The 18,470-nt window shown below is 44.2% G+C and overlaps 1 pseudogene; it reads left to right on the top strand.

The window, feature by feature from the left end:
- Window positions 1–7,371: 7,371 nt before the first annotated feature.
- The window catches only part of LOC148523588 (putative tyrosine carboxypeptidase MATCAP2), a 36,814-nt pseudogene continuing 25,715 nt past the window's right edge, over window positions 7,372–18,470 (top strand).

Raw genomic sequence — 18,470 nt, 5'->3', positions numbered from 1 at the left:
CCAGGAAGATTAGTATTGTGCAAGCTATGCCCTTCATGGTGCTAGCCACAAACCTACTGCATAGGCCACACCCCCTGTGCACACCACACCTTATGGTCAACAGGCTCCACTGTAAATGGGCTACCCAGATGTCAGGGCTCCAGAATCAGGGGCGTACTTTCTAGAGAGGAGGGGGCCCGTGTGCAGTCTTCATCCCGGGCCCCCTCCTCTCCATCCCGCAGCCGGCAGCTCACTGAGCGGTGCATGGCCAGCGCCGCACTTATAGACTCTGGGCACTAGAGTGTGCCCAGAGTCTATAGCGCATGTGCAGGTCTCTGGGAAAATGGCCTCCGCGGCCATTTTCCCTGTACTGTGCATGCGCCAATGATGGGAGAATGGCCGCAGTGGCCATTTTCGACCTGTTTTTTACAGTGCACAACCGGCGCTGATGTGGGACTCCGGAGAGGTAAGTGTAATACAGGTGCAGGGTGTACGGTGCGGGCCCCCCCTTGACCCAGGGGCCCGTGTGCCCTGCACACCCTGCACCCATTATAAATATGCCCCTGTCCAGAATTTATATTAATTAGCAATTTTATCACTAAGTTGTTGGTTACTTTTCACAAAAACTTTTTAATTTATTCAATTACATAGTGAAAAGCCAAATTATATCTGACATCTGACAAAGCAAGTATTGCTTTCTAAACTTGGACCTATAATGAGAACATAACTGTTGTGTTATTATGCTCTAGGAATCTTTCGGAGTGATAACTATTACACAGCCTTTGAGCTGTGGTATTATAGGCTCATTTACAGTACTCAGTATTTATTTTTTCCCTTGGGGACTATAATTTATAATACCCTATATGGGCTTGCTATACTGATGTATCCTGTGTTAACATTGTTAAGTACACTAAAGTTACACATGATTTATCTTGATTAAAGGTTAACTGGACAGATACAGTCCATCGATGTTACAACTCAATACTCGCTACCTTGTGATACAGGCTGTTACAAGCTTTTCTGTTTAGACATTGTATTGTACCTCTCCATTTTCTGCACTCTCTCATCAATTGACCAGCACCATATGTCCTGCAATGTTTAATAATATCAGGACAGCTGGGGTTTGTGGAGATTGACAGCAGAAGTGCGCATATCCCTTTCTTCCCACCAGCTGCCAACCCCACTCTCTCATCCCATGTCCTCTGTCTCTGACAAGACACGGTGACAGCAGAAGTGGGGGAGACAGACCCTGGGTCCCTACAATTATATATCTATTTCATACTCCACTTGTCACCTCAAAAATGATATTTCCGGTCATGGAATTATAACTTTCGTTTTTGACAGTATATTATTTAACTTGCCTTTTACTTTAGGTGACAATGTTTGACACATCATTCTAAAATTGTACATAATCGCCACAAAGCTACCACCAACAAGACACACAGAACACTATCCCCTGTGCCTGCTGATATAGCCACATCAATTAGTAAGCTCCACCCTGTCAATCAACACAATGAGTGAACATAAGGAAACTACTATCACATACACTGCATCAGAGCACTATGGGAATACTTACAACACTATATTGTGCGAAGCAGACATACCGCTAATGCAGCATCAGCCGCTAGCGTGTTATTAGTCAACAAATACAGTTCATGCCTGCATCGCGTCAAGACCGGAAATAGCATGCGCTCCACCAAGTGGAACGCACCAGCCCCGGAAGTGACGCGACAGGTCAGTGCCAGCCAAACGCCTAAGCAGTTGCTAGGTAACACAGCATAACAATAAGCCAATAATGTACAGTTAGCATAGGGACAATCCCCTCATAAAAAATGCACTACACAGAAAGAATAAGATCAATCAAACAGATAGATCGCATAGATAATTACTAAGTAACGTGGCACAACAGCAAACCCATATCAGAGTGAACTGTAAATCGAAGATGTTCACCACTACAAGCTACATTAGGACAATTACTACAAAAAAGACAAACAACACTAAATTACCAAGACAGAGCTACACAAACCATTCAAATGGACAGTTGCCAAAATAGTGGCAACAACAACCATCGATGTCAAAGATGAAACCATCGATGAATATTGAACATCACCATATTCAACAATGAATACTGTAGGTGGCTAGATCAACAGGCAACAAAGGGATAACCACATGGAGACACACATAACATACAAAACCAACATATTAGACACCAAATATATAAAAACAGGCACCGAAGTGCACATTAAAGGGTTAAATATCCAGAATATTGGACTGTCACTAATAATCACCAAATAATCCAAATGGAATGAAAAAATAACCATGTGCTGACATTGCAAAACAAGACAAAAAAGAAAAAAAAGAAAAAAAGAAAAAAAAATATATCAATTCCAGCAATCGAAATCCTCATATACCATATAAGGCACACCTCAAAGCATCGGTCGCAAGCGGCTTATGGGTAATACCGCAAGAAGATATTATACGGATGGTATTCATTGAGGCCCTTTGGGGATACAGTATCCAGTTTAAAGATCCACATTGCCTCACGTTTTTTGAGAAGAAGCTCCCTATCCCCACCACGTGCAGGTGGTGGGACATGGTCAATAAGCATACATCTTAATGAGGCCGCAGAGTGTCCACAAGCCACAAAATGTTTAGCCACTGGTTTATCGGACTTATTGGTAAGTAAGGCAGCCCGAATAGTAGAATGATGATTGGCCATACGGTCCCTGAAAGGTCTTGTAGTCATCCCTACATAGTAGAGACCGCATGGACACATCAAAATATATATTACGAAGTCCGACAAACAATGTAATCGATGGCGAATGGCTATCTTCTTGCCATTATGCGGATGAGAAAAACACGCCCCCATTGTCATTGAACAACAAGTAATGCAATCTGCACATTTATAACAGCCAGGGCGATGAGTCAACAGCCAGTTTGTCTGTAGTGCCATGGGTTGTTTCATCGGCCGCATAAGTAACTGTCGCAGACTGGGACCATGGCGGTAAGCCATCATAGGGGGTCTTTTGCTCATACTCTTAAATACTGGATCCGTAGTGATAACCGACCAATGTCGTCGAATAGCCTTATCGGTAGTTGAAGCAGCTAAATCATATGTGGCAGGATAAATCATTCGTGAGGGATCTATCTCCTTTTTAGTTGTAATATTTAAATGTCTCTGTCGTGCCTTCAACAAGCATTGATCAACAACTGAAGGTGAGTAGCCTCTCTCTAGGAATCTGGTACACATATCAGTTAATTGTATCTCAGCGGCCTGCTGAGAAGTGTTATTCCGTAAAACTCGGATAAACTGAGATATTGGAAGGGACTCCTTGAGTCTGCTCGCATGATGACTCGACGCATGGAGAAGTGTGTTGCGGTCTGTTGGTTTCCGGTACAGGGTAGAACTCAGACTGGTACCCTGATGTGTGATAGTCACATCCAAAAAATGTATACAATCCTTATTGATATCAGCAGTAAATCGAATGGGACTATCTAATGCATTGAGAATCGAAACCATATCGTAAAACTCTACATCTGTCCCGTGCCAAATAAGGAACAGATCGTCAATATTACGTTTATAACAAATAATTTTACGTCCAAATTTGCCCAAAATATTTCTCTGTTCATAAGCTTGCATGTACAAATTGGCATAGGATGGGGCCAAATTCGACCCCATCGCCGTACCAGATAATTGGATGTAGTAATCACCCCCATAACAAAAATGGTTGCAACCTAGTACTAACTCAATCAGTTCACATAAAAACTCAATAGGCGGTCCAACATGTATGCCATTGTTAAGAGTGGTTCTCACAGTATCAATCCCTGCCTGATGGGGAATTACCATGTATAAGGACGATACGTCCATAGTAGCCAGCCACATGTCATCTGTAATATCGTTCAGGACTAAAATTTTATCCAGAAAGTAAGAAGTATCACGTAAAAAACTATCCATACACATCACATGTGGCTTAAGGAAACTATCTACAAAGATAGCCAGGGGTTGTAACACCGAACCCCTAGCCGAAATGATCGGACATCCTGGGGGGTCGACCAGTGTCTTATGGATTTTAGGCAATAAGTAAATGATAGGACATATCGGGTGCGGTACCGTTAAATACATTGCTACTCCTTCATCAATCCATCTACACTGTAGCGCCTTAGTGACTACCTGGTCAACCTTGTTTTTAACCCCACACATTGGATTAGTAGTAACCTTTGCATACGTACATGTGTCATTCAACTGGCGATGGACCTCACGGTCGTATGCGTGCCAATCCTGTACCACCACAGCTCCACCCTTATCGGCCTGGCGTATTACCACTGTCTCATCATGGATTAATCCAGTTAGGGCTTGTCTCTGGGGCTGGGTTAGGTTATCATAAGTTTTATAAATCTTAGCAGAGGACATGTCATGTTCAACCAATCGCAAAAAAGTTTTTATACTGGCGTTGTTTGACTGAGGGTCGAAAACACTGGGGTTTCTAAACATGTTGACAGTAGTCAAATCCTTTGAGGATGAAAAATGTTCTCGTAGGCGCAATTTGCGCCCAAATTTATAATGATCAATCGACCAATTAAATCTATTATGTTGCACTGTGGGGACAAAAGATAAACCAAGGGCTAGAACTTCAGTCTCTGCCTGTGTTAAAGTTCTACTGGACAAATTATAAACAGGATCTATTTCCTGGACCGTCCTTTCCCTTGTTTTCTTGGTTTTACCACCGCGTCTACTGGGATATCTGGGGCTCGATTTAGGCCTATTCCCTGACCCCTGCCTAAAAAAGAAGAGGAACCACTCGGAGGCTGTTGTCGAATAGGTTCACTCTCAGAATTGGATTGAGAGGAAGAAGAGTCAAAACGGACAGGGGATCTGTATTTGGAAACGCCAACCTGTCGGCGAGGGGCACTATACACTTGGTGGTTAGTATAGTCGGCGTTAACCATCATCAGTTTTTTACGTTTAAATGTGATAAGGTCCCTCTGGTAATTATTGACCTGTTCTTGTAATTTACCTAGCCAACTTTCACTGCTATCACCAGTCAGTGTAGTGAGGTGGCTATTATTAAATAGTCTAATCTCTTCCCTTACTTTAGGTAACTCGGTCCCCACCTCTTCAATAACTAATAAAATTAGATCAAGGGAACATTTGTTCAATACCCCACACCATTTGGTACAAAACGCCAAATTGTTGCGCCCAATGGTGGGGGTATTGCTCACTCTAAATCCTCTAGGTATTCTTTTGTTACGATAATAATCAGAGAGGAATTCACCATGCAGAGTTAAATCGACCTCTCTTTTTTTGAGTCTTAACAACTTATGATACAAGTCAACACTTGATTCATCAGGGAGTTTCGCAAACTCCGCATGGTCAAATAACACCCTATCAGCATCGTCATCCGTGAGTGAAACAAATGTATTTTGTGCCAATTCCCATGTGGCATCATCCAGCATGTGTCCACCCTCACTAGTCATATCAAACAACGCCAGTACACAATCAACAAATATTATATAATATATTGGGTATCAACCGGATGATCACCAACAAATGCGAACTGACAAATTAGATATCAGACTACCACCCCATCATGACATACAACATATAATACAGCACAAATACATATAAAGGTAAATCAAATGGCACGATCTCAATGCAAAAAATAGTACCCAGCAATGTCAGCATATGAATATAGAACATCAAGAAAAACCAAAATCATTCAAGAACAAAAAAAATAAATAAATAATAAAAAAAATAAAGAAAAATATAAAGAGATACATATACAAAAAAATTATATATATACTCTCAAAAAAACAAATCCATCCATGCGTAGGTCTGTGTGCATCAGGGGTCCATTGTGGAGAAAGAAAAGCAAGAACCAGCAATGCAATTGAAGCAACAATCCAATGTATTTCCAGGTGCTAGCTTAAAGGTGTATATCAACACCCAAATATCCAATTAATCCAATGAGCTGCACTCATAGCATCAAGTTCACCATGTGGGGTGCTCTATTTAGAGACAGCAAAGTCCAAAGCATAAGGAAGAGAGAATAGGCACTCACCATTCAGTAGAAGGAATCTTTAATAACTCACATATATAGCATGATGAAATCGACGTTTCGGTCCTACCAGGACCTTTGTCAAGACAGAGACAATCGCCACAAAGCTACCACCAACAAGACACACAGAACACTATCCCCTGTGCCTGCTGATATAGCCACATCAATTAGTAAGCTCCACCCTGTCAATCAACACAATGAGTGAACATAAGGAAACTACTATCACATACACTGCATCAGAGCACTATGGGAATACTTACAACACTATATTGTGCGAAGCAGACATACCGCTAATGCAGCATCAGCGCTAGAGTGTTATTAGTCAACAAATACAGTTCATGCCTGCATCGCGTCAAGACCGGAAATAGCATGCGCTCCACCAAGTGGAACGCACCAGCCCTGGAAGTGACGCGACAGGTCAGTGCCAGCCAAACGCCTAAGCAGTTGCTAGGTAACACAAAGCTACCACCAACAAGACACACAGAACACTATCCCCTGTGCCTGCTGATATAGCCACATCAATTAGTAAGCTCCACCCTGTCAATCAACACAATGAGTGAACATAAGGAAACTACTATCACATACACTGCATCAGAGCACTATGGGAATACTTACAACACTATATTGTGCGAAGCAGACATACCGCTAATGCAGCATCAGCCGCTAGAGTGTTATTAGTCAACAAATACAGTTCATGCCTGCATCGCGTCAAGACCGGAAATAGCATGCGCTCCACCAAGTGGAACGCACCAGCCCTGGAAGTGACGCGACAGGTCAGTGCCAGCCAAACGCCTAAGCAGTTGCTAGGTAACACAGCATAACAATAAGCCAGTAATGTACAGTTAGCATAGGGACAATCCCCTCATAAAAAACGCACTACACAGAAAGAATAAGATCAATCAAACAGATAGACGCCTACTGTCTGGGGCCGGCCCCACTGACATCACAAGTGATGTCAGTGGGAGTGCTCTCGGCTCTGATAGAGCCGAAAGCAGTCCAGGGCTTGCGGCAGACAAGACCCTACCACAAGGGTCTCGTCATAAGCCCGATGGTCGCGATGGTCTTGACCATCGCGACCATCTTTTTGGCCGTTCGCTATAGCTATGGGTGGTCACCCACAGCTATGCGAGTGGCCAGGATGCCGCTCTAAAATTCAGAGGGACGGCCCTGATTCAGAGCAAGCACTCTGTCAGTGTCCAGCTCTGAATCAGGGCCACAGTACCAGCTGTTGCCATGGAAACCAAAACAACTACATCATAGTGTTGCAATTGTTGTCACTGGCTATCTGGCTACAGTTCAGGGTTTCAGCAGAGAGCATAGCTTTTACTATGGCTATATGGTTGGAAATATTCCAGTGACTTTTATGCACTGCACCAAAATGATTGAATTGATGTCCATAAAAAGTGAGTAAAAGGAAGAGTAAGGATATTAGCCACACCTGTGTTACTGTAGTGTAGGGGTGTCCTATGTACACTCTTCTTTTATTCTTCATCTGACACGATCCAATAGGAGCTAAAGTCATCTAAAATAGTTATTTTATAGCTTAAGTTGTATTTAAATCTGCTGTATGCACCAAACACTGTACTGTAGGTAATAAAGTCTTGCTAGTTAAGACCCTAAAATTAAGTTATGCTAAACATATACCTTACTTGTTATATATGTAATCAGAAGTGGGTATATATTACTGTCCTAGACTGCTGAGTTCCAACATGAGTAAAGCAGTTCTTATCGTTGCTTGGATACTCTCTGAGAGAGTCTTTCCCTGACTGTTCTATAAGGAAAACTCAACAGGCTCCACTGTAAATGGGCTTCCCAGATGTCAGTGCTCCAGAATTGGTATTAATTAGCAATTTTATCACTAAGAAGATGGCTACATTTCACAAGAACTTTTTAATTTATTTAATTACATAGTGAAAAGCCAAAATATATCTGACATCTTTTTTAATCTATAGTTGAATAATAATATCCATGTGGTTAAATTTAATATAGAAACACTTCAGAGGCCCAGAGAGGAGCTTATAAGGAGATCACCTCTGAAAGTGGAGAATACACGTACCCTAGCACCTGCAATAACCATCCAAGCACGGCCTAGGAGTACCATACAAGCCACATTTAGAGCTGGAGGTATGTAAAGTTGGCCTGGCCTGAGGGGGCAACTAGTGTAATGCTATATCAGGGCCCAAAAGACAATACTTTTATTTCTGGGTGTCTTCATAGCATCAGTACTATATAAAGTCTATAGCTCAATTTTTTTGTATTAGAAATAATTTGTTCCATTAGGTTGAGTAGTGTATATTTAGGGCTATTTCTACCTCTGGTGACAGGACCACTAAATGGAAAAGAGTTTATACTCTCCTTTCTGTAAATGCTGAACCTATCTGGCAGGTCTGAGCACCCCTGGCAAAGTAATGGACTGGTAACCCCCAACCCCCATATTTCTGTAAAATGACATTCTGTACTTATAACCTCTCCCCAGCCAGCCCCCTTCTATCTCCCTAGCCAGCTCCCATGTTTCATCAGCCAGCACCTCCTTCTATCTCATCAGGCAGCTCCCATGTTTCATCAGGCAGCACCTCCTTCTGCCTCCCTAGCCAGCTCCCATGTTTCATCAGCCAGCCCCCATCTGTCTCCCTAGCCAGCTCCCATGTTTCATCAGCCAGCATCTCCTTCTGTCTCATCAAGCAGCACACATTGGGTCTCCCCAACCATTCCCATTCTGTGTCCCCTGCCATCTTCCTTATATGTCCCCAGCCATTCTCCCTATGTGTCCCCAGCCATCCTCCTTCTTTCACCTCAGCCATTCTCCCTATGTATCCCCAAGCCATCCTCCTTATGTATCCCCAAGCCATCCTCCTTATGTATCCCCAAGCCATCCTCCTTGTGTGTCCCTAGCCAGCCTCATTCTATTTCCCCAGCCAGCCTCCTTCTGTGTCCACAGCCATCCTCCTTCTGTGTCCTTAGCTATCCTCCTTCTTTCACTCCAGCCAGCCTCCTTCTATTTCCCCAGCCTGCCTCCTTCTATTTCCCAAGCCAGTCCCCCTTCTGTCTCTACAGCCCAGAGCCAGACGTATCCAGCCCCCGCAGACCACACACATACCACATCTTCTAGCTGCAGCCGGCTTCTCTTCAGTGCAGCAATGTGGCATGCGTGACGTCATGACATCATGCGTGCCTTGTGTAAAAAAACAACAACTTTATTTATTCATTGTGTCTACCAGGCAGCCACCAGCAAGCGGCTACCCGGCTCTAGACATCTACCATAGGTAAGAGGCAGGGACGTACCCGGGACTCCAGTCCTGGTCGTCTCGTACTGATTCTGCCCCTGGCTGTGGATGGCACCACCGGCCGGCGCTCCCCCTAGGCCGGCGCCCCTGGTGAGTGCCATCCTGACCAATGGGTAGATATGCCCCTGCTATCTGGAGCAGAAGCTGAAACCAAAGTCATGGAAAATAGTTATTTAAAAACTTAAGCTGTATTTAGACCTGTTGTATATAGCAAATATTGTACTGTAGATAATGAAATCTTATTAGTTAAGGTTCTAATTAAGTTAAGCTGAACATATACCTTGTACATGATTAATCAGAAGTGGGTATCAATTACTGTCCTAGACTGCTGAGCTCCAGCAAGAGTAAAGCAGTTCTTATTGTAGCAGAGATACTATGTAAAACTGGATACACAATATACAATATATTGGCTGATCTTGTGATCTGTAAAGGATCGCACAGAGCATCGTATTGTGTGTACTGGCAAATCCACCCAATTCATCATTTGATGAATTAGGTGGTGGCATCATCCCATCTGATGTGCTGCACATCAAATGGGACGATTACATGGATGTTGCGGTGTTACATGAAGCATGTAATGATATTGTCATACAATGGATCATGTAGTGTGTACGGCAATTGATATTTTATTACATCACATCACCACGTCGCACCATCGTTCAGGTGTGTACCCAGCATTAAAGTTATTCACTGACTGTCCTCAACAGGCTCCACTCTGAATGGGCTACTCAGACATTAGTGCTCCAGAATCAGTGTTGTTTATTTGCAATTTGGTCAGTAAGTAGATGGTTAAATCTTGCAAAAGCATTTTAATTTATTTAATTACACAGTGAAAAGACAAAATATATCTGACATCTTTTTTAATCTATACATGAATAATATTATTGTGGTCATATTTAATACAGGAACACTTCTGAAGCCCAGAGAGGCACTTTCAAGGAGACCAGCTTTGAAAGTGGATAAGGCACGTACCCTAGCACCTGCAATATCCACCCAAGCACAGCCTGTCAGGGTTCAGCCTAGGATCGGCTATCTCTTACCTCCGTGCCGGCTTCCCCTGACTTCCTTTGGTCAGATGCCTGGTGCAGTGAGGGGTGAGATGCTGAGTATTCTACCTTAGGTGCTTTTGCGGACTTCCATGGTCGGCTGTGTGTTTTGGGGATCGGAGTTCCCATCATGGGCGCTGCCATGACAGTTCCTCTCATGTGACAGTCCTCCTAACCAATGGTAGCATAATCTCAGTCAGCTGACGCTGTGCTCCAATAATCTGCTACCCCTGGGTATAAATCCACCCCCAGAACTTCAGGAAGATGCTGTTCAACTTTGTTATTCCAAGTGCCTGTGTTACTCCCACTGTTGCTCTGTGCTAAATCCTTCAGCGTGTTGCTTCAGCCTGCTCACAGTTTTCCAGTTTCCTGTATTAGCTTCCATGCTAACCCTTACTCTGAGACTTTAGCTTTCTCACAGTACTTCAGTGTTTCATGTCCCTTCCCTGTGTGTCTTTGTATATGTGCTGCTAATTCTATTGTAGCTTTCCTGTGGCTATTACCCTGTGTCACTGAGGTGTCAGATTACCTGCTAGTACTAATTAGCTCACAGCTGGACCTCCAGCACTCTCCTAGTAATTGCCTTTGTCCAGTACCAGCATTACTAGCTTCCCCAGTTTATTCCTGCCTTCCCTCTGTGTTTTACTGTGTTTATCAGCTCCAGAATCTGTTGCAGTTCCTGTACATTTTCCTGTGTTTCCAAGCTAGCCTGCGACTGGGATTACTACATGTGCCTGTGTCCACTTCTCTCTGTGTCTTGTTTGTGCAGTCAACACCTACATTTATAGCTTTCCAGTGCATGTTGGTGTTCTTTGCTCTGTGTCTTGTCTCTACAAATCAGCTCCAAACATATCTAGCTATTCCCAATATATGCCTCTGTTTTTCTGTGCAATCAGCACTTGGATTTCTTAGTGATTCTCAGTACACTTTCCAGTATTCCTATGCTAGCCTGGGATTAGGATCCCTAAACAGCGTTTCAATATCTAAGCATCCAGTTTACCTCCTGTGCTCTAGCATTTGCTTCGTTAAATATAGTTTCCGGTCTTCTGCCATTCCCAGGTACCTGTCCAGAGGGCCGCGACCTGCTCACTTGGTGCAGCGGAAAACCAAATCCCAATTGGAGGGGTCACTGGAGAAAACCACCAAATGAGTTAGACTCCGCGCCTCTGGGCAGGTCTAGCCAAACCTGTGTTCGGCCGCAACTAGGAGACCTAGTCCAGTTACTTCCCGGGTCACCCGAACCCCCCGGCTTACCGTCCTCCACAGAGGAACATTTGCATTGGATCGTGACAGTTTGAACAGCCCAAAACTAGGCAAGCCGCCGGGTTCCAGGGTGAAGCAGGTTTTCAGGATTTACTTCCTTGTGTGACTGCACAGGAGACAGCTCTGCAATCCATCAGACAGCAGCTGCAAGAACTCTCTAGTCAAATGATGGTTTTTCATTCGGTTCTAGCTGCTTTGTCCCCAGACACACCACAAGTTCCGCCAATGAATTCTGCACAGCTTCGTTCTGAAGTTCCAATTACCTCTACTGATGAAAATGTTTCCGTGTATACTAGTGAACCTCTCAAGTGTCCTCTGGTTCCCCAATTTTCTGATATTCCTGACCCTGAACCTTTCAAGAGTTTCTACTGGCTTCTAAAACAACTACAAAATCTCCGTCCCAAAATTTTTCGAGTTATTCCCAAGCTTTCTAGTGTTACTCCTGACTTGACTAACAGCCCTTCCAAGCAAACTACAGTAAAGCATCAAAGTTTCCTGCGCCCTAAACTTACTGAGGTTGAACGTCAGCAACGCCGGGAACTGCATCTGTGTTTATATTGTGGTTATGATGATCACTTTCTTAAGGACTGTACTCTGTGCCCACTGAGAAGTGGAGACAAGTCTGTGACTCCCAACATCTGCGCTTTCAGTTCTCCCCATCATTCATCAGTGATTTCCATTTCTTCAGTTACAGATAAGGAGGTGATGTCCACTAAGCAAAAGAAAGTTCAAGTTTTTGATTGGGGCCCTGTTACAAGATTCTTCAACCCTCGTCTAAGAAATATTGGGAGGATATTTCAACCTTCTAAAGTCAGGGACACTACTCATTCCATTTCTACTGGTCCCAGCCCGGATTCTGCCTGTTCTGGTCCCAGCCCGGATTCTGCCTGTTCCGGTCCCAGCCCGGATTCTGCCTGTTCCAGTCCCAGCCCGGATTCTGCCTGTTCCAGTCCCAGCCCAGATTCTGTTTTTCCCAATATGGGACTCCAGTCAGTAGCCCCAGGAGGGGTCCCAACTTCCTTACCCCAAGTGAGTGTTTCAAGTCTTGCACCCCAGGAGGGGGTCTCAAGTCTCGCACCCCAGGAAGGGGTCTCAAGCCTTGCACCCCAGGAGGGGGTCTCAAGCCTTGCACCCCAGGAGGGGGTCTCAAGCCTTGCACCCCAGGAGGGGGTCTCAAGCCTCGCACCCCAGGAGGGAGTCTCAAGTCTTGCACTCCAGCAGGGGGTCTCAAGTCTTGCACTCCAGCAGGGGGTCTCAAGTCTCATACCCCAAGAGGGGGTTTCAAGTCTCTCACCCCGGGTGGGGGTTACAAGTTTCATGCCCCAGGAGAGGGCCATTGTTTCAAGTGTTACGCCCCAAGAAAGGGTCTCAAGTTTCAAACCTCAAGAGGAGGTTTTGAGTCACTCATCCCAGGAGGAAGTCTCTGTTCTCGCATCCCAAAAGGGGGTTTCATGTTCCATACCCCAAAAGGAAAAGCCGAGTCTGCTTCCCCAGAAGGGGGTTTTGGTCCCATACTCCAACAGGGAGTGTCAAGTTCTGTACTCAAGGAAGGGGCCTTAAGTCTCTCACCCCAGGAGGATGTTACAAGTTTTGTGCCCCAGGAGGGGGCATTAATTTCAAGTCTTTTACCCCAGGAAGAGGTTACAAGTGTTGTACCCTTGGAGAAGACTTTTGTTTCGAGTTTCACACCCCAGGAGGGGGCTTTCATTTCGAGTTTCACGCCTCAAGGGGAGGCCTTCGTTTCAAGTCTTACGCCCCAAGAGAGGGTCTTCATTTCAAGTGTTATTCCTCAGAAAGGGATTTCAAGTATCCTACCCCAGGACGGGATTTCAAGTGTCTTACCCCAGGATGGGGTTCCCAGTGTTATACCCCGGGAGGGGATTTCAAGTGTTACATTCCAAGAGAAAATCCTTGTTTCAAGTTCTTTACCCCAGGAGGGGGTTTCAAGCCTCTTACCCCGAGAGAGGGTTCCTAGTGTCTTTCCCCAGGACGGGACTTCAAGTGTTTCACCTCAGGATGGGGTTTCCAGTGTTATTCCCCAAAAGGGACTTCCAAGTGTTTTACCCCAAAAGGGGGTTTCAAGTATTATACTCCAAGATAGGATTCCTAGTGCCATTCCCCATGGTGGGATTTCGAGTATTACATTTCCAAAGGAGAGTGCAAGTGTCTTACCCCAGGAGGGGGTCTCAAGTCTTGTACCCCAAGAACAATGGTTTACAAGTGTTACTCCCCAAGATGGGGGTTCTAGTGTCATACCTCAGCAGGAGGCTACCAGTGTTACACCTCAGGAGGGAGTCCCAAGTCTAACATCCCAAGAAGGAGTTTCAAAATCCATATCCCAGGGAAAGATCTCAAATTTCTTGCACCAAGAAAGGATCTCCGGTTCTTTACTCAAGGAAGAGTCTTCTGGTGTTGTGTCAAAGTCAAACGTTTTAGTGCCCCATCAGATAAAAGGTTCACAAAATGACGCTACCACTATATCTATAGGTATCCCTCAGGATCCATCTGATGTTTCTATGCCCATTCTTTTTGATGGAGATATAACGCAGTATTATGCCTTGGTGGATCATTTTATCGCTATTATGAAATCCTCACCATGGTCTGAAATCAAGCCTACTAATGTAGTAAAATTTATCATTTCATCTTTCCGAGGTAAAGCCTGGGACTGGGTTGAGCCTATTTATGATTCAAAGGATCTGATGCTGTCAGATTTAGTAGCCTTTTCTGCGGCAGTCATTAAAGAATTTGGTCCAACTTATCCTGACAGTTCTCTCGGGAATACTCATCTCAACAAAGCCTCAAGTTCTGGGGTACCACCCTCTACTATTAAGCTCAGATACATTTCTTTGAGTTCTTCTCAAATAGATCTGGTATAAGAACAACCTGTCCTGAAGGATAAGACTCAAGGAGGCATAAGGATGATGAATTATAATACAGATTCTGACTACGATCCTGAGTACAATGAAAAAATAATTTCGGTAGTTCCTGTGAAAGACATTTTGCAACTTAAGTCTTCTACTTTTAGTGGTTCGAAAAATTCTCGGAAAAAGAAGAAAAGTCCATGACTTCCTGGTGACCAACCTTTCTATGACAAGTTGACCATTTTTTCCAATTATTTAGTCCCAATTGAAGTTTGAGAGACCATCTGGTAGTTGTGTACCTTGTTCTTCTAATCTTCAAAAACATCTTATGTCTTCAAAGATTTTTGACTTTCCTGTGTTTTCAAGTATTTTTTGTGTCTTTCTGAGGAGTTCCAGCTGAGCTTTTATGGGTGTTCGGTGCCCACCCTAAAAGGAGGGGGTACTGTCAGGGTTCAGCCTAGGATCGACTATCTCTTACCTCCATGCCAGCTTCCCCTGACTTCCTTTGGTCAGACGCCTGGTGCAGTGAGAGGTGAGATGCTGAGTATTCTACCTTAGGTGCTTTTGCGGACTTCCATGGTCGGTTGTGTGTTTTGGGGATTGGAGTTCCCATCATGGGCACCGCCATGACAGTTCCTCTCATGTGACAGTCCTCCTAACCAATGGTAGCATGATCTCAGTCAGCTGACGCTGTGCTCCAATAATCTGCTAGCCCTGGGTATAAATCCGCCCCCAGAACTTCAGGAAGATGCTGTTCAACTTCGTTATTCCAAGTGCCTGTGTTACTCCTACTGTTGCTCTTCAGCGTGTTGCTTCAGCCTGCTCACAGTTTTCCAGTTTCCTGTATTAGTTTCCATGCTAACCCTTACTCTGAGACTTTAGCTTTCTCACAGTACTTCGGTGTTTCATGTCCCTTCCCTGTGTGTCTTTGTATATGTGCTGCTAATTCTATTGCAGCTTTCCTGTGGCTATTACCCTGTGTCACTGAGGTGTCAGATTACCTGCTAGTACTAATTAGCTCACAGCTGGACCTCCAGCACTCTCCTAGTAATTGCCTTTGTCCAGTACCAGCATTACTAGCTTCCCCAGTTTATTCCTGCCTTCCCTCTGTGTTTTACTGTGTTTATCAGCTCCAGAATCTGTTGCAGTTCCTGTACATTTTCCTGTGTTTCCAAGCTAGCCTGCGACTGGGATTACTACATGTGCCTGTGTCAACTTCTCTCTGTCTTGTTTGTGCAGTCAACACCTACATTTATAGCTTTCCAGTGCATGTTGGTGTTCTTTGCGATGTGTCTTGTCTCTGCAAATCAGCTCCAAACATATCTAGCTATTCCCAATATATGCCTCTGTTTTTCTGTGCAATCAGCACTTGGATTTCTTAGTGATTCTCAGTACACTTTCCAGTATTCCTATGCTAGCCTGGGATTAGGATCCCTAAACAGCGTTTCAATATCTAAGCATCCAGTTTACCTCCTGTGCTCTAGCATTTGCTTTGTTAAATATAGTTTCCGGTCTTCTGCCATTCCCAGGTACCTGTCCAGAGGGCCGCGACCTGCTCACTTGGTGCAGCAGAAAACCAAATCCCATTTGGAGGGGTCACTGGAGAAAACCACCAAGTGAGTTAGACACCGCGCCTCTGGGCAGGTCTAGCCAAACCTGTGTTCGGCCGCAACTAGGAGACCTAGTCCAGTCACTTCCCAGGTCACCCGAACCCCCCGGCTTACCGTCCTCCACAGAGGAACATTTGCATCGGATCGTGACACAGCCTAGGAGTACCATACAGGGCACAGTTAGAGCAGGAGGTATGGAAAGTTGGGAGGTATCAAATGGATAAATAAGTTTTCTCCCATGCACAACAGCAGGTACAATAGATACAATTGAGAAATAAAAAGGGTGAAACATGCTACCTTAATAGGTTATACAGTTTTAAAAGTCTTATATAGTCCACAATAATTGTTGGTTATTCTCAATCATCATGAAAATTATTATTAAATTTAAAAAAGAAGGATCCTGTCTCCATATTTCCATCACATGTCTTCATACAAGACACATCTTTGTGAGTAGTATGAATATTATGAGACTGCTCATTTAAGAATTTCTACACAAGTGTGTGGTTTTGGTTCTCTCTTTTTGAGGTTTATACAAATTCACATGATGAATGAGGATAACCAACAAAATTTGGGGATTATATAAGATATTTAAATGTGTATAACCTAACAAGGGAGCTCATGTTCTCACCCTAAGTGACTTGTGTAATGCTATATCATGGCCCAAAAGATGAAACCTTTTTTTCTTAAGTGGCTTCATAGCATCATTACTATTTAAAGTCAGTAGGTCAATTATTTTGTATCAGAAATAATTTAATGTTGCATTATGTTGTATAGTATATATTCAGAGACCTTTTAAACCCTGGTGACTGGACTCTTAGGCCCTCATTCAGAGCCGTACGCTCTGAGCAGAGCGCACGCTCTGAATGAGGGCCGGGCTCCATTTTCATGGAGCGTCCTCCTGGACGCTCGTATAGCTGTGGGTCACCACCCACAGGCTATACGAGCGTGCATTGTGATGGCCGCGATGGTCGTGACCATCGCGACCATCGAAATTGCGAGCCGGAGCCTGCGGTTGAGGTTTTCAACCGCAAGCTCCGGAGTGATTTTGGCTCTATCAGAGCCAAAATCACTCCCACTGACATCACTAGTGATGTCAGTGGGCCGGCTTTTGACGGGAGGCGTTCCCGTGGGAACGCCCCCGTCAGGGAGGCACGCCCCCGGCACGCCCACCAAAGGGGGCGTGCTGTCAATCAACATTGACAGCACGCCCCCTTTGATCGGACACAACGAGCGAAGGACTTTCCTTCGCTCGTCGCGTCTGGCGCATTCGCACGACGGAGCTCCCTCCGTCGTGCGTATGCTCAGTCCATAACATCGACCCACTTGCGAGCGGACAGCCGCTCGCGAGTGGGTCTGAATCAGGCCCTTAGTCTGTAAATGTTGAACCTTGTTTTGGCAGGATTTGGAAAGGAAACTTACCTACTGTACCATAGAATGGTAACCTACCTGTCCATAGAGCTATGCTGAGCATATACAGTACCTTACATGTTAGATGATTAATCAGAAGTGGGTATCAATTACTGTCCTAGGCTGCTGATTTCCAATAGGAGTAAACATACATTATTGGATGAGGGACAATATTTAATGTGGGGAACACACTATACAATTTATTGTCTGATCTTGTGATCCACGTTGGATCACACGGACAATTGTATAGTGTGTACAGACAAATCCACCCAAGTCATTGTTTGTTGAATTGGGTGGTTGCATCATTCCATCTGACGTGCTGCACATCAGATGGGACAATTATGTGGGTGATGCGATGCTGTTACTTAAAGCATGTAACAATATATTGAATGGATTGTGCAGTGTGTACGGTGATGCAATATATCATTACATCACATTCGCACATTCGCACCATCGGTCACGTGTGTACCCAGCTTTAGAGAGTTTTTCCTGACTGTCCTATAAGGAAAACTCAACAGGCTCCACTGTAAATGGGCTACTAGACATCAGTGCTCCAGAATTGGTGATGTTGATTTGAAAGTTGGTCAGTAAGTAGATGGTTAAATCTCACAAGAACTTTTTATTGTATTCAATGTACTGACATCTTTTTTAATTTATACATGAAAAAAATTAATGTGGTTTTATTTAATACAGAAACACTTCTGAAGCCCAGAGATGAGCTATCAAGGAGACCAGCTCTATATGTGCAGAAGACACGTACCCTAGCACCTGCAATAACCATACAAGGCACAGTTACAGCCGGAGGTATGTAAAGTTGGGAGGTACATATGCCTTTCACCTGGCAATGGGCGAAGTCGTCCAAAATAGTTATTTTAAAGATTAAACTGTATTTAGCTATATGTACCAAACATTGTACTGTAGGTAATGAAGTCTAGTTAAGGTCTTTATTAAGATATGCTAAACA

The sequence above is a fragment of the Taudactylus pleione genome, unplaced genomic scaffold (assembly GCF_031769625.1).
Source record: "Taudactylus pleione unplaced genomic scaffold, aTauple2 ptg000129l, whole genome shotgun sequence".
NCBI classification, from domain to species: Eukaryota; Metazoa; Chordata; class Amphibia; order Anura; family Myobatrachidae; genus Taudactylus; species Taudactylus pleione.
Note: the sequence above shows the minus strand (reverse complement) of the source record. Positions and strands in the feature narration are given on the sequence as shown.